Raw genomic sequence first — 25,324 nt, 5'->3', positions numbered from 1 at the left:
TGAGAGATTTCGCATAGCGCGATCAGCTATCGCGATCCGCTTCCGCGGGAACCCATCTGCGCCTGCGCCTCTTCAAAGAATCGATTTGCGGTAGCTGATCGCGCTATGCTAAACCTCTCTTAATAGGCAGTTTTAGCTGGCTGCTTTTACGGTCCGCTGAGCGGAACGGAGCGGGCGCTAAAGCGCGCATGCGCAGTACGCTCATCCGCTAGAGTGGGTGGAGCGGCGCCTGCAACTCGTTATACAACGGCCGTACCGGCACAAGAACGTGAAATTTCAACGAGCGGGCGCGCAGTGCCTTGTGAACAGGAACTTAAGCTGGTAAATTGGTTTTTTGAGTAAAGGAAATGGCGCAGCATCTGTCACATATTTTTCCTCTGCCCGGCGGATCCTCCCCTGCGGGGCCTGGAGCACCTTACCTCATGTGAGGCTTGGGAGACCCTACTGCGCTCCGAGGACCCGGCCAAGCAAGCCATCGCCACCGGCCGGGCTGCCAGCGTCATGAGCCTCCGGGACATGAACGTTTGAGTGCAGTGGGGCCGTGCGGGGGCCCAAGGACCGACGTGTCCAAAACTCCCTTGTTATAAATAAAGTTTTCATCATCATCATCGGTGGACACCTGAACATCGCCGCAAGGGAAGGGAGGAAGGTGGGAGTGAAAAAAGAGAAAGGGGTGCCGTAGTGGAGGTCTCCGGAATTAATTTTGACCACCTGGGGATCGAAGTTACTCCGGAGCCGTCCACTACGGCACCTCTTCCTTTCTTTTCTCTCTGAGTCACCCCTTTACCCCTTCCCTTACGGCGCAATTCAGGTGTCCACCGAGATATGGGGGACAGATGCTGCGCCATTTCCTTTCCCAGAAAACCAATTCACTAACTTACCGCATTCTGTCGCATCCATGTAAACGCGACTAGTGGCCTCTGGAGTTCGCAGCGGTTCGATTTTAATTACGCAAGGGCAGCGTTGTCAAAAAAGCGCCATAACTAGCATCTCTCGTCCACTCGAGGCAGCAGAGTCAAAGGCCCATCTTCCACAGCATGTCACTGAGAGAAGGGGAACACCATCATCAGCCTGACTACCCTCATTGCAGGGCAAAGGCCTCTCCCATGTCTCTCCAATTAGTCCTGTCGTTTGCCAGCTGCGGCCAGCCTATCCCCGCAAACTCCTTAACCTCATCCGCCCGCCTAACTTTCTGCCACCCCACGCTACGCTTGCCTGCTCTTGGAATCCAGTCCGTTACTTTTAAGAAGTATCGGTCATCACGCATTAAGCACCCTGCCGCCCAAGCCGAACACCAGAGAAATCTTGCAGCTATTTTAAGACCGGCAGGTGCACCCAGCACGAATACGCCTACGTGGAAGTAAAAAGGGAGAAAGCTGTGCTTTAGTTGCGCCCAACCTTTTATAAATAAGGGACAGAGGGCGCGACAGAGGACAGTGCACTTCCCTTTTCACTCATTTCTGTTTGGAGTGCACCCGGCAGCACTGATGGTCGAACCCCACAACTGCCACTAAGGAGGCCTCCCACAAGGCCTTCGCACCACTGGGGTTACACGAAACTACGCGTAGCAGGAGCGTGTTGCGAGAACGCCCGCTAGGTGAGCCCAATCGCCTGTTCTTATTAGCCGGAACGCTTCGTGAAGGTTATGGGAGCTGGGACTGATAAGTGTGTCTAACCTATATCCAGTCGAGCTTGACCGCGCTCTGTTTCAGTGCATCGGCCGCATTCCACTGAAGTTGCACTAGATTGGTTCCTTCCCTGATACCCGCAGACCTCCTCACAGTCGCGGCTCTCAACAAAGCCCCCCCCCCCCCCCCTCCCCCCTTGGCAGTTGCTGCCAACCTACATACGACGTCGTGATCGGGCCGAGTAAGCGCACGTGAGACGCGCATGCGGACGCAGTGGCTCGGGGGACGTCTGTGTTCCCCACGCAGGCGCGCGCTTTGTGCGCGAGAGAGAATCGATTACCAATGCTGCGCGCGTGTGCTCGCGAACGAAATAAACTAAGCCCCGACAAACGCGCATTCCGCTACCGCCGGCAGATGCGGAACAAAGGCTCGGTCCTTCTCAGACAGGCAATAAATGAACACACCTGACACCAGTGCATTAAAGGCAGAAGCTAGAAAAGTAAACTAACGCAGCAAGTTACGTCCTATTTGACCCAAAGTGTCGAGATGCGAAAGCCGAGGACACTATGCCGCGACAACTTCCGGTGGATGTGACGTCACACCATTCCCGTGACTATATCGATACCCAAATTATACATCTTTCGGGGATCTTAAGTGTTAATTACGCTTAATTACACATTTTTCCTTCTAATTTCACTCAAATCCGATGTTTTTCCGACCATTTTGGGACAATTTTCACTATGCCGTGACGACTTCCGGTGGATGTGACGTCACACCATTCCCGTGGCTATATTAACGTCCGCGTTATTTAATTAATTAGCTAATTAATCTACAGTCATCAAAAGTGGCTTCTAGGTTCATGTTTTCCTCCTCTATCCGAAGCAACCACTGGTTTTCTCCTATCTTTTTTTAGCTCCCGAGTTAGCACGAGTTAAACGCTGCCAAAGGTGTGACACTCTGCTAACGGACGACAGTACGAGCCATTAAGCGACTTCCTCTTAAAATTCCGTCTACCTGGGGTTCTTTAACGTGCACTGACATCACACAGCACACGGGCGCCTCTTGCGTTTCGCCTCCATCGAAACGCGGCCGCAGTCAGGAAAATTTCTAACTCGGCACTTGGGAAGTATAACTACAAAACCCTTACAAAGGCACAATCATGAACACACTGAACTGAAGCAGAAGCATCATGAGGGGTCTTCGTAAATACATAATCAACGGCTGCGGTCAGGAGCTGATTTTGCGAATGGGAGCCAGACTTTAGTGCTTCATAGTATCGCAGACGCTCGAGAAGCATGGAACAAACTGAACAAAACCGTCAATCTCCAGCCGACCTCGAGACGTAGAAGCCATGCTGACAGTGAGAAAACTGAACTGTTGAAAAAATAGCACCAAACCATGCAAACCACAAGAAAAAACTAAGACTAGACACAAGCGCTAACTGAAAACTCAACGGTATTTTTTCACCAATTCAAGCATGCCCTAACTAGCCGAAAAAGAGGTGTTAATGCAATTAATGATCTGCAGGACGGTTACAGCCCTGCTAAAAAAAGTTTTATGATGCAATAAACTCATAGTTTATCCTACAAATATATACTTATCATACAAATCATAGAAAATGATCATACAAATGTCATACATTGCTGTAAAATCATAGTCATCATAGAGACGTCATAGATTATCATACATATTGTATGATATATCATACAGACTGTATGATATTCTATGATGAAGCCTCTATGAGGTTACTGCATCATAGAACTTTTTTTCAGCAGGGAGAGTAGTCTCTCTCGTTCCACCGTCCTGTATCGCATAATTATAGCGCGCTAAACGAACTGTATTCGTGAGACTTCTCGTAACTAAAAACTACAGAAATAACCCTAAAATCTAAAAGAACGATGAAATGGGAGGCGTCCAAAAGGTTGTCTTTCAGCCTTAAAAATAATAATGAAACCTAACTCATTACGCCACATCTGAACCTACTGTACATCTTTCCAAATGAAAAGCAAAAGTTGCTCACAAATAAAAAATGTTAGAAATAGTGATAGAGCATCACCGCCCGCTCTCGGCCGATAACTGAACACTGAGTGATAAAAAAAGAAAACTTTCGCATTTATAAAATCAGTCTCAGAGCTCTCGATGTAACGGCCAAGAGGCAAGGGAGTCAGAGTGAGTGTCAATCGCGCTTAACAAAAGAATCGAGTCATAAGCACTCCATATAACGCCATGCTTGGAAATTTCATGGGCGTCAACGAAACTACAGCTCTCCGCAGATTAATATTAAGACCCGTCTTTGCCGTCTTTGACGTCGGCTGTGGAACCGTTGCGTGAAGGTAGCCACGTTGTGGAGAAGACCACCGCGGTGCAATGCGGCGGACCGCCTCTAGAGCATGAGCTTGAACATGACGTCCCATCAACATCGTCGTCATCATCATCCCCGCCAGAGAGAAATCTTTAACGTGAGGAAGTGTGACGATACCCACCCGAACAACTGGGAGTTTTAGAATACGGGGAGGCCGTCGATTAGGGGAATAGATGGATGCGAGTGCGCATGCGCATACAATCAGAGGGGGCGCTACTGTTCCGCGCATGCGCACTAGCGCCCCGGTATTCCCCTTTCCTCCCGGCCGCGGCGGCCGAATTTCGATGGAGGCGAAATTCTAGAGGCCCGTGTACTGTGCGATGTCAGTGCACGTTAATGAACCCCAGGTGGTCGAAATTTCCGGAGCCCTCCACTACGGCGTCCCTCCATAGCCCGAGTCGCTTCGGGACGTTAAACCAAACAATACCAAACCTATTCCCCTTTCCTCGTAACCGATACGATCCCCCTACTCTAAAGCTCCCTAATGTGTGATCCCTTTCGGGACCTGCGCACAGACATAAGTAACGGAGTATCCCCTTTCGCAATGCACCGGGCTTGACCACTTCCCACCCGGCAGCCTGTGGGAACCTACTCTAAGAGGGCAGTCTGGTCATTCGAAGTGCCCTCCCAACAATCAGCCCGACATAGAACAGGCAAAGGACGTGGAAGATGGTCTCTGCTGTATCTGGGATGAGGAGCTGCGGCGCACACCAACTCGTCCACTGACGGACGACAGATAAGCCACCGCAGACAACACGAGGCTACCGAACCAAAACAAAGGGAAACAGGCCGGATCTGATAAGGAGAAACGATAGGCGAATCGAGGTAGACGCCATAGCCTAAATAGAAGCAGATAAAAAAACTTCGCGCGTGAGATACCGGTACACATCGTGCGAGCGGAACAGGGAGATTGCTCATCGTCCAGAAGACTGCACTGAGCCCCTTATCTGGAAGATGACGCGTGGCCTCCGCGATGACTCATGCGCGTCCTTATCAGTACTCTACAGACGCCGCCCCCCAGAGTTTCAGCAGCGACGCCGTCTGCTGCCCTCCGTTGTTTCCAGCGGCAGTCAGCTGTTTTAATGCGAGAGGATTGTAGACTGCAGAGGACCGTAGACATCAAATTTTTGCTTGCGTGTTTTCCTTCAAACGACACGCCAGACATTGGTATACATAGCACCGCTTAGTATTCGCCTGCGACCCCTAAATAATATATAACTTAATTTTTTCTTGACTGTTACGGTTTCGATTTCGTCAACCTAGCTGTGGCTGCGACGTGTAGTTGATGTTTAGGACAAGCGAAGCACAAAAAAAAAGCCAATATAACTGCTGATACCTCGTTTGTTGTGATTCTAGCTATTGAAACGGGCTGATTTAAGTGTTGTAGTGAGTTAGAACTCTGTACCCGCATCTATATTGTTTCTTCGTGCGTGACATGACCTAAACATCAAGTACACGTCACAGCCACCGTTCGGTTCATGAAACCGAAACAGCATGAAAGAAGAAATTCATTTATGTATTATTTAGCTCTCGTAGGCGAAACCTACGCGGTGATCCATGCATTGTAATGGCTAAAGCATCATTTGAAGGAAGAAAACACGCAATAAAGTCAGGTGTCTATAGTTTTTTAAATGGCTCATCAACGAAACCCCGTGTCCAGGAAAAGTGGCCCACAAACCTCCCCAATGATATCAAAGGCGCGGCGAATTTAACCAAGCTCCTTACGTGCTGTGAATGCGAAAGAATCATTTGACCGAAAAGCCTTTTTGTAAAGGTCTTTGACATGAAGGCCTACATCCTAAAGGACTCAAAGTAAAAAGGAAGGAAAATATATAAATTAAAGACAATAATGCTTCTGCCTCCAAAGCACGTAAGTAGTCTTAAACGTCACAGCGTCAAGAGGACGTTCGCAAGAAAAGCCGTGCGCGCTGTCACACTAATTCAGGATTGGACGAGAGGGTTGTGATGCCACACGTTAGGCTGTGGAATAGAGACGATTAAAACTCGTTAAATTGTGCCTATGGGGTCGCAGCGTGACTGAAATGGCATTATGGCAAGTGAGGATTTAACGTAAATTAATCACACTGAGAAGAAAACTGGGCGAATTAGCTCGGAATCGAACCCATCACCATTTCGTTGCGAGTCAGGCACGCCACCCCTAGGCCATGCAGGCACTTTTTTTTTTCATTTCATGGTATTTGTTCTACATCGTTATGTACAGAAAGGATATATGTGCATACGGGTGTGTACAAGCACACACAAAAAAAAAAAACTATTTCCAGAGCACCTAGGAGGTAGGCGTTACGTGGCACAAACATGATACAAAACAGAATTAAAAGGCCGACAAGGATATACAGCGCATCAGGAGAGGAAACCAATCTGGTACAAAGTCTAATGCTTCTTAAATGTCCGTTACCTGCATCAACATTCGGCTAAAATGAATTCTGGGCGAAACAACAGGTTCAACGTTGCGGTCTTGCATGCGCGTTTTCCAAAGGCCATTCAGGCAAATTCGTTCGACTTGGTTAAAGGGAGCTCGTGTGTCTCTTGCGGGGTGTCACGTGGTATGTATGCCTTCTGATGTCTCCTAACGGGCATGCGTAATTATAAAGAGGTACTAACCGAAAAAGAAAGTAGCTAATAATCACTGTCGCTCACACTCAATACTCATAAGGCGAAGAAAGCTATAATGCGGTGAATGAGTACCAAGGCCCAGCTTCGCTGAAGAGCGAACATTCCGTGACGTGCACTCCACCTACGCGCCGCATTCAAAGTAGACGGCGATCGAAAGATACACAGCGAACGGGGGGGGGGGGGGGGGGGGGGTAAAATAAACTATTCCCAGAACACACTCCCACCATACGTCACGCTGAAACCAGGCGTTGCGAGACGGTTCACTAACTATTACTGCGGTAGCAGAGAATACCTATACCCCACAGCCGTCAATTGAGTGGCGCTAATTGGGCGGAAACCAGTCTGACGCGAGGCAATGGTTAACGCCCACGGCTGCGAAGTTGATCGCTTCCCGGACGACTAATCAGGCGTGTATAATCAAGCGGCTGCTCACCTTGAAGTCGTCATGTCGAGAGGCGTTGCTCAAGACACCCGAGTCGCACAGCGTTGCCAACGCAAGGGGGCCACGGAGGAGTGCCTCAGTCGGTGTAGCGATCGCTCCAAATGATGGCTATATCCCGGCGTCCCTTCGACGCGCGTCTGATTATTTCGCTGGCGCAGGCAACGCCGCTTTCTCTGCTTTTATGTCGTTTTTTGTATGCTTTTTGATTCACCGACAAACTGCTCGCGCCTTCTCCTCTGCATTCGAAGGCGCGCTTGCCTGCGAACTATCGATGCACAAACGCGACCAACGGAAGGCGCGGCCAAAGCACAGACGCTAATCCGTGACTGGCGCATGCGCAGTTGTGTCCTGCCTGGTGCAGGTGTACGCTTGCGGACAGCAGTGAAACGCGCAGGCTTATCGGACACCACGTTTCGAAAATGAGAGAGAGAAGGACGGCGACAGTTTCTTGGCCGGAAGACGCGAAAGGCACGCGAGATTCGGGTAACAATGGGCGAGCCGTACCCGTAGCTGGAAGCACGGAAGGAAAAAAGCGCGCGCGATCGCAACGTGGCTTTCGTCGAAATGCACGCGTTTGCAAATTCCGTCAGTGGATCCGCCTGGCGCTGCTCGCCATGAGAACGAGTGTGGGTTCCCTTTCGAACGGGACACAATGCGAGGTTGCATTTGTACTTAAAATAAAATTTAAAAAAAAAAACGGAGGACAGACTGAGTTTCTAGTACCTGGACGGATTACCACCGACTGATCAGACAAAGGAGGGTTTACGCGGAGGTTGAGGGAAGGGCCCCACTTCAGCGAGGAATTTTCTATTGAAAACCCGTGCAATTCTTTTTTTTTTTTTGGGGGGGGGGGGGTGCAGAAAGTCGTAAAAATGCACAGCGGAAATAACATGTCACTCCGCCCCCTCTGACAAGAAGCCCAGCCCTACTGCAGCTGCTAGTGATCAGTGAGGCCACGACACGCGCGCGTCTTGCGCACAGTAAGTGTAAACGAAGGGTAGGAGATAGCGGAGCGAAGCAGATAGGAGAGGCTGCAAGTAATTATTGGAGAGAAACAACTATTTACAGCTGTAGTCAGAGATACAAGCTCGCGCGCGCGAGCTTGTATCTCTGACTACAGCTGTAAAAAGTTTCTCTGCAATCTTTACTTGCAATCCCTCCCACCCACCCCTACACACACGCACACACACGCACGCACGCACGCACGAATAACGAAATAGCCACTGGCATGCTGACATCCGTTCTGTTCGGAAGTTGGAAAATTGGTTTTTGAGGAAAAGAAATGGCGCAGTATCTGTCTGCGCCATTTCCTTTCAACAAATAACTTTCCAATTTCCGAACAGAACGGACGCCATGCCAGTAGCTATTTCATTATTCATGTGAATGTATGCGCGCGTGCGCGCGTAATAGAACCACTACCACCGCCACAAGGAGACTGCTTTGACAGAAAAGCTAGAGGAGACCGAAACGCAAAGGGCACTGCAACCACCACCGACCACACTTGCACAGGTACACACACACCGTGGTGACGACCGATTACGCAGGCAGTTCAGACTGACCCCTCCACTACGGCATGCGTGCCTCTTGGCTCATTGTGCAGCCTTAGCGTAAAGATACCCTCTTGAAGCATTAGCGCACGTTGCCCTTGAGCTCCTGAACGCAGACATTCTGTGCACGCAACGTTCCTTGAGCGCTGTGTCTTCTTTGTGGTCTGCTTACAGTGTCTCCCTGTCAGTGCCTCGCAGTGTTCGTGTAGTATGCCACCAATCCAACAACCAACTAACCCTAGTTGCTCGTTTGGTATATGTTAAGGGCCTGAACATTTGAACACCCGCGTGGAGACAGTTAACTGGTTCCCATAAATAAAAATGGCTGAGGCTTAACTTGGTTAACCCTGGTCAGATGCGAAGCATATTGATGGCTAGGCTTGGTTATACATGGCTTTCCTTGGTTGAATACTTGGTCATTTTAATACAACCACTAGAAGCCTTCGTCGTGGGGGAAGACAACGGCATGGCTACAGCGGAACGCCGACTAACATGTGTAAATAAATGTTTTTCACCACCACCACCACCACCTAACCCAGAGACGCGCGTTGGGTGGGCGCCTGGATTGCCACGGAAGCCGCGTCCGCCTGCCCGGTGGAGCGAGCGTTTCACCTACACCGAGTGTGAACGCGCGTTCGAAATGCGCGGGAATGCCGCTCGACGACATTCCGGCGTCTGTGCGATGGCATCGTTCTCCCTCTCCCAGCGCGTGACGGCGATCTGTCGTGACGTCATGTGTCACGTGGTATGTCACGTGGTGTGTCGTCACTGTACCACGTGGTCTGCACGGCGTGCAACCACAGCGACGGCGCGAGGTGGACCCTCATCTTCCTCTGTCGTGACGTCATGTGTCACGTGGTGTGCACGGCGCGTAACCACGGCGAAGGGCTGTAGTGTACCTCTAGTAATATGCTTCGCATAATAACCCTTTCCCACCCTTCAAGCCTCTCCATTTTTCTAACCCTCACTAATTCCTCCCTAATTCATCCTTACTCCTTCCGCAGCCCTATCTAGCCTGCTCTTTTTAATTTATACATTCACCTGACAGTACGAATTAGACCTTGAAGCTTTCCACATCCTTTCTTTATAGCGCAGGCTGAAGTACAACTGCACTGTGAGCAATCAATCAATTCTCTTCGGTCCTAACCGCCGCACGACTAAGTACGACGCGAACTTCTATGCCCAATTCCCCCGTATATGCCCCCACGCGCTGAGCGACCCACACAAGTTCTCGTCCCGAGAACCAGCTGTCTCCGAGCGATCAGTAGTCTGGTTGCGTCTGGTTAGTCAACGACGACATATACTGCGCGGAGTGAAATAATCCAGGGGACACGAAAGCAGGCGCCAGTCCATGTCCGTCTTGCCTCATACACATCCCGCCAGGTTGTTTCACGCCGCACAGTCACCTCCGAGCGAGACCCGCAGAGGGGTATGTCGCAACTAGAGCTCGTCCCGTTTCACAAGCCGGCAAAGGCGTCGAAGCAAGGACGCTCGCACACCTTGTTGCTTATCCCTGTCGCTTCCGCGACTTTTCCGCGCAAGCGACGCGTCTCCAGCAAATGGCAGGTAAGGCCCCGCTTTCCGTGTTCGCGGCTGCTGCTTCTTCCGCGGATGACGTCACCAAGAGTTTCAAACTGAGACAGCAGCAGAAAAAATTCAGGGGGGTTATTTGCTGACCTAAAGTGCGGTGAGGCGAAACCCTTTAGCGCGGTATCGGTGCTTATATCGCTGGTGTGTGGTCAAGATGTTAATTAAGTACACAGTTGCTTGTGAATCTTAAATGCTGGAGACACTGGAGGGCGTTTGGGGGGCATCCGTCTGATTCGACGCCTTTCTGCACTCTCCAGCGTCCTAGACAAGGTGAACTATACACATGCGTCGGCAGGAAGCAGCGTAGCCATTAGCACGCTCGGCTACGGAACGGATGGTAGTTCGAATGCCATCGTACAAAAAGATTTTTTTTTTTCCGGTCTGACTAGAAAAAGCGTGACACCTCTACTGACAACCTTCTGTCGACAACGATGAGGCATTCAAGGCTTTCGCCTTAATAGCAGGTTCTTGACGAAGATCCGAAACAGGGGCGCCAAGCAGTTATGCGTGCACGATAAGAAAAGCCAGCAGAGGCCGCTCGTACGTAGCAGCGGTCGCAAAAGGTCGATCTCCCGAGCGATGGTTGTTGATCAGGGCGCGGTATAGGTGACGCAACCTAACTAGGCACCAGGAGGCATCAGCGCTTACGCAACACTTCTCGATATCTGTAATAACCAACAAAATTGTATGGATTGCGGTTGGGTTAAAAAAGCAATACAATCACTGCCTCTGCCTCGCTACACAGTCAGATAGTGTTCGTTCCAGCTGGCGAAGCACGCGTGTCCGCGCAGAAACATTTTCTTTGCACAAACCCGAGTTTCAACAAAAAAAAAATGTGCATGACAGCAGTCGTTTCTCAGTTCATTTCTGTACTGGCTGTTTAGAACAGGTAAATATCGCACACAGATTCCTACGACTGCCCACTTCCGAGGACACTGGAATTTCTGAAATTGCGGCTCTAATGGATTAATGACAATGACAGATTTTTATGCCGCAAGTCAAGCTATGCCGCAAGAACGGCACAGAGCAAAGTTCTGGCGGATGGAAAAATGAGTGAAAATAATCGCCGAATTAAAACTTGTGCATTTAACTGGAAGCCACTGCAGACGGCATATGTCATGCGTTCCAATCAAATGAATGAACGAATTCTTCTACTCTTACAAGGTCCCCCAGTTTGGTCTCATGAACACGTGTGTTCAGCAAAATAGAGTGGGCAGACAAGAATAAAAATTATATATATATATATATATATATATATATATATATATATATATATATATATATATATATATATATATAACAAGCACAATTCTGACCGAGGAAAAGCGGAACAAGAACTGCAATCAGGTGTAAGAGCGGCATTTCACTACAGGAACAGGTAAACTACACCACCAAACACCTCACACCTAAACGAATACCTGCTGCCTGTCAAGCTACACTGGTTAAAGCGGCTAGGAAAATAAGGTTACGATAACAGAGTTACAGCACAGCGCGATCCGCTTCCACGGGGCTCTATTACGCATGCGCAAATCATCTTGAGGGCGCCATGTACCTGGAAAACTGCGCGCACGCCTGTCGCATCGGGACCAATCAGCGCGCCGTTTTCACGTGACCTGACGGGCGCCATCTTTGGGTACTCTGGCTAACTTCCATGGTGCACGCGGGAACTGGCTGGTAATATGAGAATTAACAAAACGCCTAAGCTTTCGCTGCGCTTTCAGGATCCAAAGATGGCGGCCCCTATGACGTGGGTGAAAACTATGTATAACTCCCGGATAACTCGAAGAAGCGGCTGTTGTGCTTCCCTTCGTAGCTGCGGTGCGAGCGTGGTGTTGGCGAGAAAGCTTCGTAGTACATCACAAACGATAACAACACAACAGAAAAAAAGCACACTCCGGGCTAACCTCGCACACAGGTGCAGCTGGCGAATAAAAACGCCGAGCGAGGGGATCCCCTGCCCGAACGAGGCGCTACTCCATCATGAGCACCTGCGGAGCTAAATATTCTCCCGTCTTGTGTTCATCTCGACAGCGCTACTTCAGTCTGCCAGGCGTGACCGCAGCACAGCAGCGAACTTATTCTCGGCTACCTTTAAACTTCTCTTGACAGGGAGTGGTCAGAGCTGTTTCGGACTAACCGCGCACAGGCGGTCAGCCGTCCCGAAAAAGTGCTCCCGGAATAGTGGATAGCTATCGACATGGGAAGCAGAAAGCTACACAGACTATCGGTGAAGCCGCTCCTCTTCAAAGACGCGAAGTTGTCCAAGCTTCGCTTTTGCGGAACCTATAGGCAGGTACCCCCCATCCGGACCCGTCGTTAAACAATACGCAGGCATTCGCGTGGATACGACTCAAGAGATACATGTACCCACACCCGATCCTGGCGAACCATATGTTTCAGGAGGTATGATCAGACGAGTGTTTCTCACTGCGGGTTGAGAGGGTCTCTCGATCATATAACCTGTGAATGCCCAAATTCTCCTGGGAGGGTGCGAAATATCGACTGTAAAGAATCCTGGGAGACCCTGCTGCGTAGTCGGGACCCTGAGCTCAAGTTCCGCCTCGTCCGACTGGCTGAAGGGGCCGCCGGGACACAAGACCTACCGGTCTGCATCTAAAGCGGTGCCTCCTGCCTGCCCGGTTCTATTGCTGAGGGTGGGGGTGGGGGAACGCCATTTCTGTTGGACAACAAAACTTCTTTTCTCCTCCTCCTTCAGTGACTCACTGCCTGTTTAGGGGCTTTAGGGTGAACAACCGACACCTGAATATAACACTGTTCTCTTCCCGAAGCAGAAAAACGCTGTAATTTCAGCCGTTGATCAAGAAAATGAGCGTGACAGCACTACGCGGAACCGAAATACGACCACGCATTCGTAGAAAGGCTGCCACAGAAATTTATAACGCCAGCGTCGGGAACATGGTGGTCCACACAATTTGAACGTGCCTTTCAGCCTTACACAATCTGTCTTCCTTTCCGACCGCCCATAGAGAACGTACTGTGTAGGCACATCAATGGATGTCTGCGAAACAATAACAAAAGCTCACCGCCCTGTTTTCACCCCACCCCGTAGCGCACGACAAAGACGCCAGTGCGAGGTAATGGACGTTCTGAGACTTCCTTCCAAATCCAGCTGTACCGGGATTGGGCGGCAAAAAGGGGCGCCCACACGCTAACCGACCGGAACGAGCGAAACCATATCATCGATCGGCGATGAATCCGAGCGCGCCAGTTGCGTAAGCATCGCACTCCGACGCCGCCGCTCCACCACACCGCAGAGTAGGCGAGCGGAGGACACGGTGCGTAACGTTACTCGGAATCCCCAACACCTGCGAGGGTATTCCCCCGAGTCACTCTCTCTCTCTGCACAAAACGCGATGCATAAATCGCGTGACTCGCTTCTTCCGCGGAAGCGTGGGCGCGTGGCACACTACGCGTGTCGGAGTAGAACAGTTGAGCAAAGAACCGTCGCAGGACGCTGAGTCGTATTTGAGAGAGCGAAGACTGAATCAGGGGATAAGAATGCAATGAGCGTATGAGGAACGCAAAAGCGGCTTGAAGGGCACGGCGCCACACCCTGGCGCATTTTGGAGCGTCACCTGAGGGAGAATCCCCAGGGTTGAATGGAGACTCCGTGGCGTAGTACTCGCTAACCGAAAAAAACTCTCGTTCATCCGGTGGCAGAATAAAGCTGTCCAGATTCGACGGAGGCTGGGTATGATGTCGACGAGCTTCCACTTAGTACTCCTTTCAAGAACTACACTATGGCCAAAAGGAGTTCACAGCAGCCTTACAAGATAGAAGCTTCGTCCGAGCCAGATTTCTATACTGCCCGACGCTTTAATATGAAATTATTTTATGAATTTTCATTTGCACACGAAACCTTTGGTGCACGTAACATACTCCGTGGCAGGTGTCCTTGCGTATCTGTAACGCACAGAGCACGGAAAAAAACGCAAATTTTGCGCTTCAGTATCGGGGAAGGCCCTTCCCTTCAGAAATATGCCTGCAAATTTGCGCTCACAAGGTGTTGGCATCTTCAGGACAGCTAGAAGCGGATATATGCGCGCTGTCTACGCTACAGTGAGATCTATCATTTCTTGGTAGGCTTTGGTGCGCGCACCGAGCGCACTCGGATCATGCGCTCCCGGTGGGTTGGTCAGGCTCGCGTGACCAATGAGCTATAGGCGCACATCACGTGGCGAAAACGCTTCCTCAGATCCTTTTTCCTAGGCCCCGTGGCACGCGCCACACTCCGGGGTCATGCATCTACGACCGAAATACATTGTCCTGGTGAAATATGGTCCGGGGCCGCGACGGGCTCCGGCGTCCCTTTGGCGCGCCAACCACTTTTTCCTGCTGACGACCTCTCGCCTTCCAAGTCATTTTTGTCGTCGAAGAGCACAGACAACAAATATCGCTGTCAAGCCCAACGCCCGACAGCACTGTCAGCAAATGACATCTCTCTTGTACACCCGCTGGTGAGGTACTTTTCCTGAGCAACGAGGCTTAGCTGCCAACACCTGATGAACTGATAAGTCTTCCCCGGATGCATCGGACTGATCGATTGATCAACTGGTTGACTATAATCGAGTGTTCCGAGTCTCACATGAGCAAAACGAACGTTGTGGGCTGGGGGCAGGCCTTTTTCGACTGCACGGGGGTTTCGACCGTGCACCGGGGAAATTTGCAGCGCACGGACGTTTCGCCCCCGGTCAGAACGAGACCGAAAAGCGGCTCGGTTCAAAGAGCTCTCGAGGGTGAAGAAAACATTTAGACGCCATCATCCCCCTCTACGAGGTTCGGCAGTGCGTGTGGACGGATGGATAAGGCTGGATCCTTTAAATCGGACGGTGGGTCACGCCACCTAGCCGTGATTGGTAATCTACTTTCTGCTTACAATGGAGACGGGGAAACGCTCGTCTACGCTTTTATAGCGCGAGCCTTTCCACGACCACCGGCAGAGTGCGAGTGAAATTTCACTCTTGCGATATTTCAGCCAACAATCAGAAAATCTTCGCTTGCCTATTTCTACCCACTTAAAATTCATTTCTCCGAAACTCTCCTTAAACTCCAATGCTTTCAATAAATCAGCCACGCTGCTGTCAACTGTAGCGTGGAGCCCTTTACAGGAAAGTATCGGGTGTTCAGCCGTTCCCTTCTCTCCACAAGCACCGCATAACGCGTCTATCTCTCGGTACTTGACTCGGTTACTTCTTAGTCCGCAATACTCCCGCCCTCGCTTCGGACAACAAAGAGCTTCCCCTAGAATTATCGCAGATATTTTCTTTGGCAACTACCTGCTAGAACCTTCTGCATGTTCCCAGTGCTGATTTCGCCGGGGGCGCTAGGAAAGCCCCATTACACGGACCAAAACCAGAACTGATGGACTGGTAGCCTTTCTATATTCATATATTCGTACACTTATTACAAAGGCTGCCCAAACCCTAATAATGTTCCCGTGAACATGGTTCAAGTCTCCGGAAGCATTATCGCCTAGAGCGTTTCAGCTGACCTCGGTTGCTTTAGGTAAGGTTTCCGACAGAAGTTTTGGACAGGCTACAGTGAACTATAGTCGGATACAACTAAGTCTGCAGTGAAGCTCCGCCCACATTCAGCCTCCGCGCACAGAATTCCTCCAAGACGAAAAAGTAGTCCGCTGCTAAACGTTTCTTGTTACCTAAACAAGACGCTTATCACAAGAAAAAAAAAATTATGAGCTCTATCTAGAATTTTGATACGTGGATTGTTTGATATAGTCAAACATTAAACAGATAATTCCGTTTACTGTTGCGATTGGCCAGCGGAGTAACACAGGACGCCGCGGACTGCGTCCCAGTGTTAGCAACTGTTTTTTTTTTTTAAGTTGTATCCTACTATAGCAGACGGAAAGAGTGCCGTCACAAGCGCCTGCGGGGACCACTACACAAGCGTGCGTGAACGTCACAAACTGTGTACAGCGCTGGCCACACTCACCACATTGAGAAGCCCTTTCTTCAGTCGGAAAACTACAACTGGCACTCGGTCGATAGTTGTGACGTCAGCGAACGCTCCCAGGAACCAACCATCTATGCAGAGGACGGAAAGGCAGACAACCGGAAGTTCACTTTCCGCTCGCTGCTCCGAGTCGGCCGGAATGGGCGGGGCTTCGGTCAGCGCCCTCTGTGTGAGAGAGCCTGTACTCCTCTCGCAACAACAGAAGGTGGACTAGCCCCGTAGGTGCATCCACAAAGCGAAAACATCCCAGTACACGTTCTGCACAGCCACACACAAAAACGGACGCAAAGCGTGACGCATGCTCAGTTCAAAGAAGATTGCGTTCTCCTCAGGTCCATGAGTCCAGCTTTGTTTCTACCCTTCGGTTTGCAAAGCGCCGATTTGCCGGGGAGCACGACCCGAGTGAGTCACTCGATACTGGCAGCTCGCTCGTTGGACCAATAGTGATACCGATACAGAGGGGGCGAGGGCGCTGAGTAGGCCTGCTATCTGGGTGGAAGCGGTCGGTCGTTCGGGGAAAGGGGAGGAAGCTAGGGTACTAGAGGAGCAAGCAAATCACACAACCGTAGTGTGGGGTTGTGAACTGGACATCTTACTGTAGCCCTTCTGTGCATTCGCTATAGACAGAACGCGCTACAGGGAGACAAAGCTGTTCTCTGAACACTCAAAATTCCCTTCTGCGTAAATTAACTTCGTGCCGGCAGTAAGCGAACACGTGATGCTTATCGCCACAACGGTTACCGAAGCGATCGTGCTATACAGGTGCCGTTTAACGACAGTCGCCGCTACAGACATCAAAACTTTCGCTCAGGTGGGCAATTAAGTGAAGAGTTGATCCTGCGTAGCCCACAATACGGTGACGAATTCAGACTTCTTCACAGCACTCCTCAGAAGCGAGTTCACCCCCAAATGTCGCAAGAATTTAAAAAATGTGACAAATTCCTGCACTTTCCAGCAGTTCGTCGTAATCGCGGTCCGTGATTTGCAAAAGCGCAAAACAGTGGCATTTTTTTTTTACAGAATTTTTACTAAATGCGCAATTAAAAGACTCAAATTCCGCTAATTTCTGAACGTAAAGCACCTGTAAGGCGCCGCTCACTTGAACGTGCGAGATAAATACGCGAGTTCGAAACAATTCCACCACCGTCGACCAAAAAAAGTACACCGGCCTACTAAACTTTCAGAGCACGATCGGAAAATATCGACGTTAGCGTATAGTGCACAATGCACAGATAACACCGGTACGAAAGGATTCATGCAACGATCACTCTAAACGTATGAGGGATGCAGTTGTTACCGCAATGGCGTTAAAATGGCCCCGTTCACCGGAAAATCCGGTGGCGTTGTCGGCGTCAGCGTTGTGAGCGAAAAATCACGAGCGTCACTCTGCCAGGTGGTCCCCAGAGAAGCAACATAGCAGGCAGATGGGCCACATGGGTCACGTGACCCTGCGGCGCCGTAACAACCTGGGCAACGGATAGCGAGCAAACTGCCCACCGTGGCAGGTGGCAGTTACATTAATGATTGGCCGCACAAGGCCGACCGCTGCCATACGCCGTCACCGGGCAGTGGCTCATCGCTTAACCGCTGCACCACTGCGCCAGGAGGGGTATGAGAGGACTCCCAGGGATCTAGGAGTGTGATGCATAGAATCACCTTAACCATATACGAGAATTAACCCATTGCGCCATCGCGTCATATCATTAAGTCGGAGCCTAAGTGGCTCCTCTAATTTTTTTCATTTTTTCCAAAGCATTTGTACATACAAAGGGTGAGTTATCTTAACCGGTATGCATACAAAGCAAGCGGAGTTTCGTAGTTTTCAAAATCTGCGTTGTGGCTCGCAAGTTGGCTTTCCCGCGTTGCGCACTGATAAAACGGCGCCGCTCGCATTCATAACGCGAGCCAATAAGGACTCTGTGCACTTTATGGAACAGGAAAAGGCGACGTGTTTTTTCGCGATGATATCACGCGCGGTGACGTCATTTAAAAAAAAACGCGCGACGCGGGGAAAGCCCACTCAACGTTTTTAAAGCGTATTTTTGACGCTCGATAAACCGAACCATAATGCCTACTCAGAAAATACAAAAACCTGGCTCGCCTACGACGCAGACGACCCTCAATTTCGCAGTATATCCTTGCGCCCTAAAGCGAAAACTGCGAAACCGGATTCGTCAATTTCAGTCAGTTTACGTCAACAATGTCCGTACTGATGTGCAGTCCAGCTGCACAGACCGCCCTCTCAAGGTTTTTAAAACAAAAATGTTTAAAAAAACATAGCCATGCATAGGACCATGACGTTTCCAACCTTAGCGCAGAAATATCAACAGAATTCGTTCTTGCGCGCAAACTGGGTGTTCCCTTTCATAATGAAGTCAACTGTAGATGATACGATGGAGGTTACCAGATTAACTACAAGCGTTATACCGCCGGGTCAAAGCGGTGGATCAGTGGTTAAGGCGCTCGTCTACCGAGCTGGAGTACTCGGGTCCGAACCCGACCGCGGCGGCTGCGTTTCGATGGAGGCGAAACGCAAGAGGCGCCCGTGTGTAAAAGATCCCCAGGTGGTCGAAATTTTTCCGGAGACCTCCACTACGGCACCACTTTCTCTCTTTCTTCTTTCGCTCCTACCTTCTTCCCTTTACCTTACGGCGCGGTTCAGGTGTCTACCGAGATATGAGAGACAAGATACTGCGCCATTGCCTTTCCTCAAAAACCAATTTTCATTTTTTTTTTTCGTACGGCCGACGCATCCAAATAGGGAAAGCTACTGCAGGAGAGAATTCTACAAAACTTCTGTTTGGGCTAGATCGTGCATAGCTTTTTTTGAAATGAATTCAAGCGCGCAAGAACACGCACACAAGAAGAGGACATGTCCTCTGTGTTTGCTCTTCTTGTGTGCGTGTTCTTGCGCGCTTGAATTCATTTTTAAAAAATCAAGAGAAAAGTCGGGCGTGTCCCCATGAGGCAGTCACACACGCTGAGCCAACACATCCAAGTTTTTTCTTTCATTCTTTCGCACATCATCTGGCATCACTGACGAAACGGATAGCAACAGTTCAGAGCAAACAGCTCGGTATGCGAGCATACAGATTCACTTCATTTAAACGTAAATGGAAATTCCCCTCCGAGCAAGGCGGCCAGCCTTTCTGTCACGACGCCGCTCGAGTTCTTTCGGCAGGCGACGCACAAGGCGCGCGTTTTGCTCGCACGGTGCAACAATCGGCCGAGACGCGAAATAAAGGGAGCGCCGACTGCCGGTATGCACGCAACCCGAGAGGGGGAGATTCTTTCTTTTTGTTAGCGTTTTTTTTTCCTTAGTCAACTTCGCTTCACCGCGTCGCGCGACCTTGGACGCGGAGGTGGGGGAGAGAAGAGGACACCCCCCCCCCCCCCCTCGCCAGGTGACGTCACGGGGCTTTCTACACGATGCGGTGAAGACCGCTTTACAGGGAGACAGCGAGGCGGGGCTAGAGCGCGCGTCGGAATACGAAGCTTCGCCGTCGATTTTCCCGCACAGTTAACTGGGTCGAGGATGTAACCTGGCCGTGCGATCGACGGGCGGATTTCCGATACAGTCGAACTTGCTTACGAGAAAACGCGGTCTATAAAAACATAGTAGATACAAAGTACTAAACGCGATCCCAAACTTATACTCACCACAGAAAGCATATTGACTCGTGGTTTCGACGAAACGTATAGTCGTGAGCAGCAATATGAGAGGGAACAGTGCTTGAACATCCATTTCTTGATTACTCCACATTTATGTGTGACAATTAGCCACAGTTTTTTTCTTCTCTTTTCTAACTAGTTCTTCCCCTGGAGGACATAAACCAAATTTAGTGGAGAAACAAGCACGAAATTCGCAATTTTGAGCGAAAAGCTTGTTCACCAACCCGTGGTAGAGGACCTAATACCCCTAAATCCCGGCTACCGCATGGTCTAGCCGCCATCTCACGAGAAACTGAAGACAGGAGAGGCCACAGATCTGCGTAGGCTATAATAGACAGGCACCTTCATGAACGTGCACAAAGTGCACAAAATACACTCTACGACAGCCAACCTTGTACCATATCAGGTGGGAAAGCACATCACACAACACCGAACCTCCAATACTCAAATCAAATAGAGGCCAGAAGGAAGCATTGTTGACCAGCTCGGGTCTAGAGAGAGAGAGAGACTCTTTAATGAAATACAGAGAATTTAGCCGGCGTTTAAATTACGCTGGCATGCTCCTCTGCGTAGGGAGGGGTATTTGGGAGATAAAGACTGAAGGAGAGCAGTGTGGAAGAGGTAAAAAAAAAACGAAGATAAAATGCGGCCATGAAATGGGTACTAAGGATGCAATGGCGAGTATTGATGTAAGTACATAGTCCGTCAAATGGGCTGACGAAGTTCACTGCATGAAGAATGCATGAAGGTAACGTGCAAGTGAATTTAAAGCTTACCGAGATGTCCAATGTCTTTTAAATATGTAAATAGAAAGTTCATTGCAAGTCTCTGTTGCCTAAGGAAGGCTAAGGGGCCTAAAACTTTGTCCATTGTTAGGGGCACTGGGCAGAGCTTCTGCATGCGATGTTCATAGTACGCACGCTCGTTAGCATACGCAGGGCACTCAAGCAAGATATGCTCCACAGTTTCTATCGCGGCACAGTAGTCACAATGCGGACTGTTCATTTGTCAAAAACGGTAACGCAGGCCGTTTGTATATGCAGCATTCAGACGAAGTCGGTGATAAAGTGTTTCCAGGTGTCGAGGAATTCTGGGTGAGAGTCTTGATCTAAGATGTGGGTCGATTGAGTGAAGAAATTGGCACTGTTGTGTCGGCAAACTCCAAAGCCGATACGTTTCTTCGGAAGCAAAACTTTTAGCGTAGAGAAACAACTTCGGGTCGGAAGAGCCAACGAGCTATAGCTGAAGCCAGCGGAGCCCTGCTACTCCGAAGCTACTGTCGCGTGCGTGCATGCGTGCAAGGTGCCAACTCTGGCGGCGACTAATCACAATCTCCCCGAGGACGACCACGGGGCGTAGCGGCGTTTCACGTAACCAGAAATGGTTGGAACCATCACACACGGATACAGAGATGAACAGAATAGCACCGCCCTCCCGCCGGCCTACTCCGTTTTCTTCGTTAGGTCGGCGCTCCAATTATTAAACGCGTTGCCGTCGGCACGCGTAAACGTCCTCCCAATGCGCCACGGGCAGGAATGACAACTAACGGATAAAGAGAACCCCCCCCCCTCGATTTCTTTTTTTGTGTGTGTGTGTTTTCGAGAAGGCGAAGCGCAGAACGGCCTCCGCCTAGCGGGATGGCCGAGCAAGCAATGCTCGTCCGCACGGCGGCGGTGCATCATCACTCACGCCGCAGTACACGACGGACGTCCCGAGGTCAGTCAGCACTGGCTGCGTCAGACAGCGCGCAGTATCTGCGGCGGACGAGTCACCGTCCACTCCCCCTTCCACGACTGTGAGTCACCACCGCGTGTCAGGGGAGAGAGAGAGAGGGAAACACGCTGTCAAGCACCGCACTCACTGCAGACACGTGGCGCGTGATATACGCGGTCTCCGCTCCCGGAGGGGAGTCGGTCAGTCAGTGAGCAGTACAGCCTGATACCAGAACCAGCGTTACTGTAACGAACTGAGCGCATGCTTGTACGGGAGACTTGAGTAACCGAGTGTTCAGAAGCTCACGGAAAAAATTGACAGGAAAAAAAAATTCTGTCTCCCCATTCTTGTATGTTTACGCTCAGAAAGATTTACGACAGAACACGAGGAATGCAGCAGTGGAAAGCTCTGGATGCATTTCTGCAATAAGCTGCCACGAAGAAGAGTGCGACTATAACCGCGTTTACATCAATGCGACAGCAGCGCATCGCATTTCCTAGCCTATCTCGAGGAGCCGATGCGCTACCGGTTACACATACCGCATCCGGTCTGGCGGGACGGTGACCCATTGCACGAGGCAGAGCGGTCCAGCCACCCCCATCTTGAACGAAGTCTGCTTTGTTATCCGGCTGAAGGGAGGCGGGTATTAGAGTGTTTTGAAGTCCGCTCTCTCTCTAGCCATCGAGGTATTGGATAGCCAAGACACGGGGAAGGAGGGACAACCAAACCCATTTACATCCGCCGGTGAAGTCGACTTGCCATTCCAGATCTACTCCCGTCTGGCGCATTGATGCAACGCACTTTCCTAGCGCATTGTTACCGTTTACATGACTACGATGCGCTAAAAAGTTGATGGGATGCGCTGCTGTCGCATTCACGTAAACGCGGCGCATGAAGGTGGTGGTAGTGGTTTATTTTTGAAAAAAAAAAATAAAAGAAATAGAAAAGTGAAGCAAAAGAGTGTTGCCGGCCGCGGCAATTGCTGCAGCCGGCGGAAAGGAAATGGAAAGGGAGAGGATAGTGAGGAGAGGGGAGCGACAGCAAGAAAGGACAGGGGAGAACTTTGTACACTATTTACAAAACACAAAAGTAATCAAGTTCGCATGCTCCTCTCGGTATCTGCGCTGACAATGGGACGACTCGACCTGAGCTATTTTTTTTCTAAGGAATACATCCTTAATTCAGCCTAAATGAATGCCCTATACTGCGAAACAGTTGCCTTCACCACTGCGCTCAAGTGGCGTTCATGCGGGAAACTCCGGCGAAGAACTCTGCGAGATAGCACGCCTTGTCCTGCCCGGCTGCCTCGCGCCGTTATTTCACAGCTCCCGCTGCACCAGGTCAACTCGCGCATATCCTTATCCCTTCCAAGTATTTCGGGGCGCCTCTGCAACTCCAAAATGGACCGCACAGACAGCGCCCGCCAACCGAAGTTAACACGACCCACGGACTCAGCTACGCACCCCGGTGAGCAGGCGACCTTGCACGCAAAAGAAAAAGGAAATAATGCTACGAGGACGTCCTTTATTCGAGGTCACACAACGAAGAATTCCACAGTCAGCGATGCCCAGTCTATTCCTAGGTACGGTTGGGGCACACTGATGCACTTGTGTATTTTGTGAATAGTGTACAAAGCTCTCCCCTGTCCTTTCTTGCTGTCTCTCCCCTCTATACTTCTCCTCACTATCCTCTCCCTTTCGTTTCCGCCGGCTGCAGCTCGGGTGCTTAAGATATTAGGCAGCAATTGCCGCGGCCGGCAACACTCTTTCGCTTCACCTTTCTTTTTTTTCAATAAACCATTACAGCCATTGATGCATTTCCTCAAATCCTCGACTGCCAAGTGCCAGCATTGGCACCACTCAACGAAAGCGCCCGCAATGCAACTGCCTGCATGCGTGCGACAATCCTATCACACTTCAGCGCGTCCTCCTCTCCACAAGGCGCGCCCCTCGTTCGCGGACCCCGTACACAATCGCCGGCTGCGCCCGTTTCACCACCAACCCCTGCCGGCCAGCGGCGGCGGATTCAGGCAGCCGCTCCTCCGCCCAGGAAGTGTAAAGGTGCACGGTTAGCGACGATAACGAGACAAATACCGAAGTGTTGGCCAGGCATTGCCAAGACGACGTGAAAAGCGATGTTGCTCCCCATTGCCGCCTCTTTCAAGGGCGCCTAACGATGCCCCAACCGAGAGCGAACGAGCTGAGCGCGCTTGCGTGAGCGTCGCAGCATCACGGGACGCGCAGGAAGAAATGCAAACACTCGTGATCGGCGATCACAACGTACAAGAAATGAGCAAGGCGGTGCAGAAACGTGCCGAGAAGCGCTGATGACTAAGAGCCGCGTGTTAAACACTCCCCGGGCAACCAAACAACCCAGAGGAGCGCCGAAGTACACCCGTATACGTGCGGTGTCTAACACGTGTGTGGCAAGAAAGAATTATGTGCCCGCATCGCCCGCATGCGCGAGGAGGATGAGGCGCCTGCGGGTCGCAGAAAAGAAAGAGAGAAAAAGGTACTGCGAGAAAGAAAGCCAACTCCAGCCGACGGTGACTCAGAGCACAGGCGTTTCAGGCTCGCCGGGTAAACAACGCTGTGCGATCCCTGACATCGGCTACACAGCACACGCCGAGCGCGCCAAGCTGTCGCGTGTTATTACGCCTAGCCACTCATCTCGCACGGCGAAGTGCACATGTAGCACTCTGCTTTTGCCTATAAGCAATGCTCCTCAAAGAAAGAAGCAAGAATGAAACAATTGAAGGGGTAGCTTAATGCTCCGCCCAAAGAGTATCACGCAATAGCCTAATGGGTTATTGGCCCTATATGCAGAATTGGTCGTTCTGTACTTTACACCCATAGATCCCTCGGAGTCTCCTCATACCACTCCTGGCGATGCGCCACTGCCCTGCGATGGCAGGTGCTCCCAGCAGTGGGCCTTGAGCGGCCCAGGTTCCTCTTCCCGAGCAACCTCTCGCAACGAATGGATGGATGGATAGGAGCGCCCCCTTCGAAACGGGGTGGTGGCAACCGCCACCATGCTCAGCTTTTCTTTATTAATTTTTTTTTGTTTACTGTGTTGGCAACTCTCATTAAGAATCGCCATCATATTTACCTTCAGTTTCCTACAATTCTAACCTTATGCCACATCTCTGCTTTTCAGCCACCAATCCTCCAATCGCTTTTTGCTAACTTCCACTGCAGATTTATTTACCTGACCATTGTTATCTTTAAACCCTAGGGCCTCAGGAAGAGTGACTGCGCCTGCATCGACATCCGGATGGATACCATCACATTTGATTATGAGGTGCTCAATTGTTTCCACAGATCTACCACACACGGCACATGTGTCATTTTCTTCGTTAAATTTATTTTCATAGCTGCGCGTTCTAAGACACCCTGACCCTGACCTAGCTTTAAAAAGTAGGGCACTGCCTCCTGAGTAATCATAGAAAAATTCTTTCCTGGTCTGCCTATTCCAGTATCGATACAGTTCTACGCTATGTTTCTTTTCCATTGAATTCATCCAATTTTTAACTTCCGTGTTTTTAACCTGTCGTTTAATGCTCTTTCTTTCTCCGTCCTCATGACCGGCATACTTACTGGTTAGTTTTCTAGTTCTTTTCCGCCAGTGTGAGTCAACGCTCTTTCTGTATGAATATTTAAATGCCTTAGCTAAATTTTAAACCAGACATTAATTCAAGCGCCCCCTGTCACAGTGGGCGGTTTGCCCGGAATCCGGCGAGCAG

At 50.4% G+C, this 25,324-nt stretch overlaps 1 protein-coding gene across 3 annotated transcripts in view; it reads right to left on the bottom strand.

The window, feature by feature from the left end:
• The window catches only part of LOC149328433 (uncharacterized), a 98,511-nt gene that overhangs the window by 42,893 nt on the left and 30,294 nt on the right, over positions 1-25,324 (bottom strand). Inside the window, exon 1 of one of the 3 annotated variants that reach the window (XM_089561988.1) lies at positions 7,058-7,724. The exons of the other annotated variants lie outside the window; for them this stretch is intronic. The gene's annotated coding sequence lies outside the window, so the exon portion shown is untranslated. Of the gene's footprint in view, positions 1-7,057; positions 7,725-25,324 lie in introns of those variants that run through there. 3 annotated transcript variants of the gene reach the window in all.

This window comes from Amblyomma mixtum, chromosome 9 (assembly GCF_055824585.1).
Source record: "Amblyomma mixtum isolate Tamu chromosome 9, ASM5582458v1, whole genome shotgun sequence".
Taxonomy (NCBI): Eukaryota; Metazoa; Arthropoda; class Arachnida; order Ixodida; family Ixodidae; genus Amblyomma; species Amblyomma mixtum.
The sequence above is the reverse complement of the archived record's forward strand: the minus strand, read 5'-3'. Positions and strand labels throughout refer to the sequence as shown.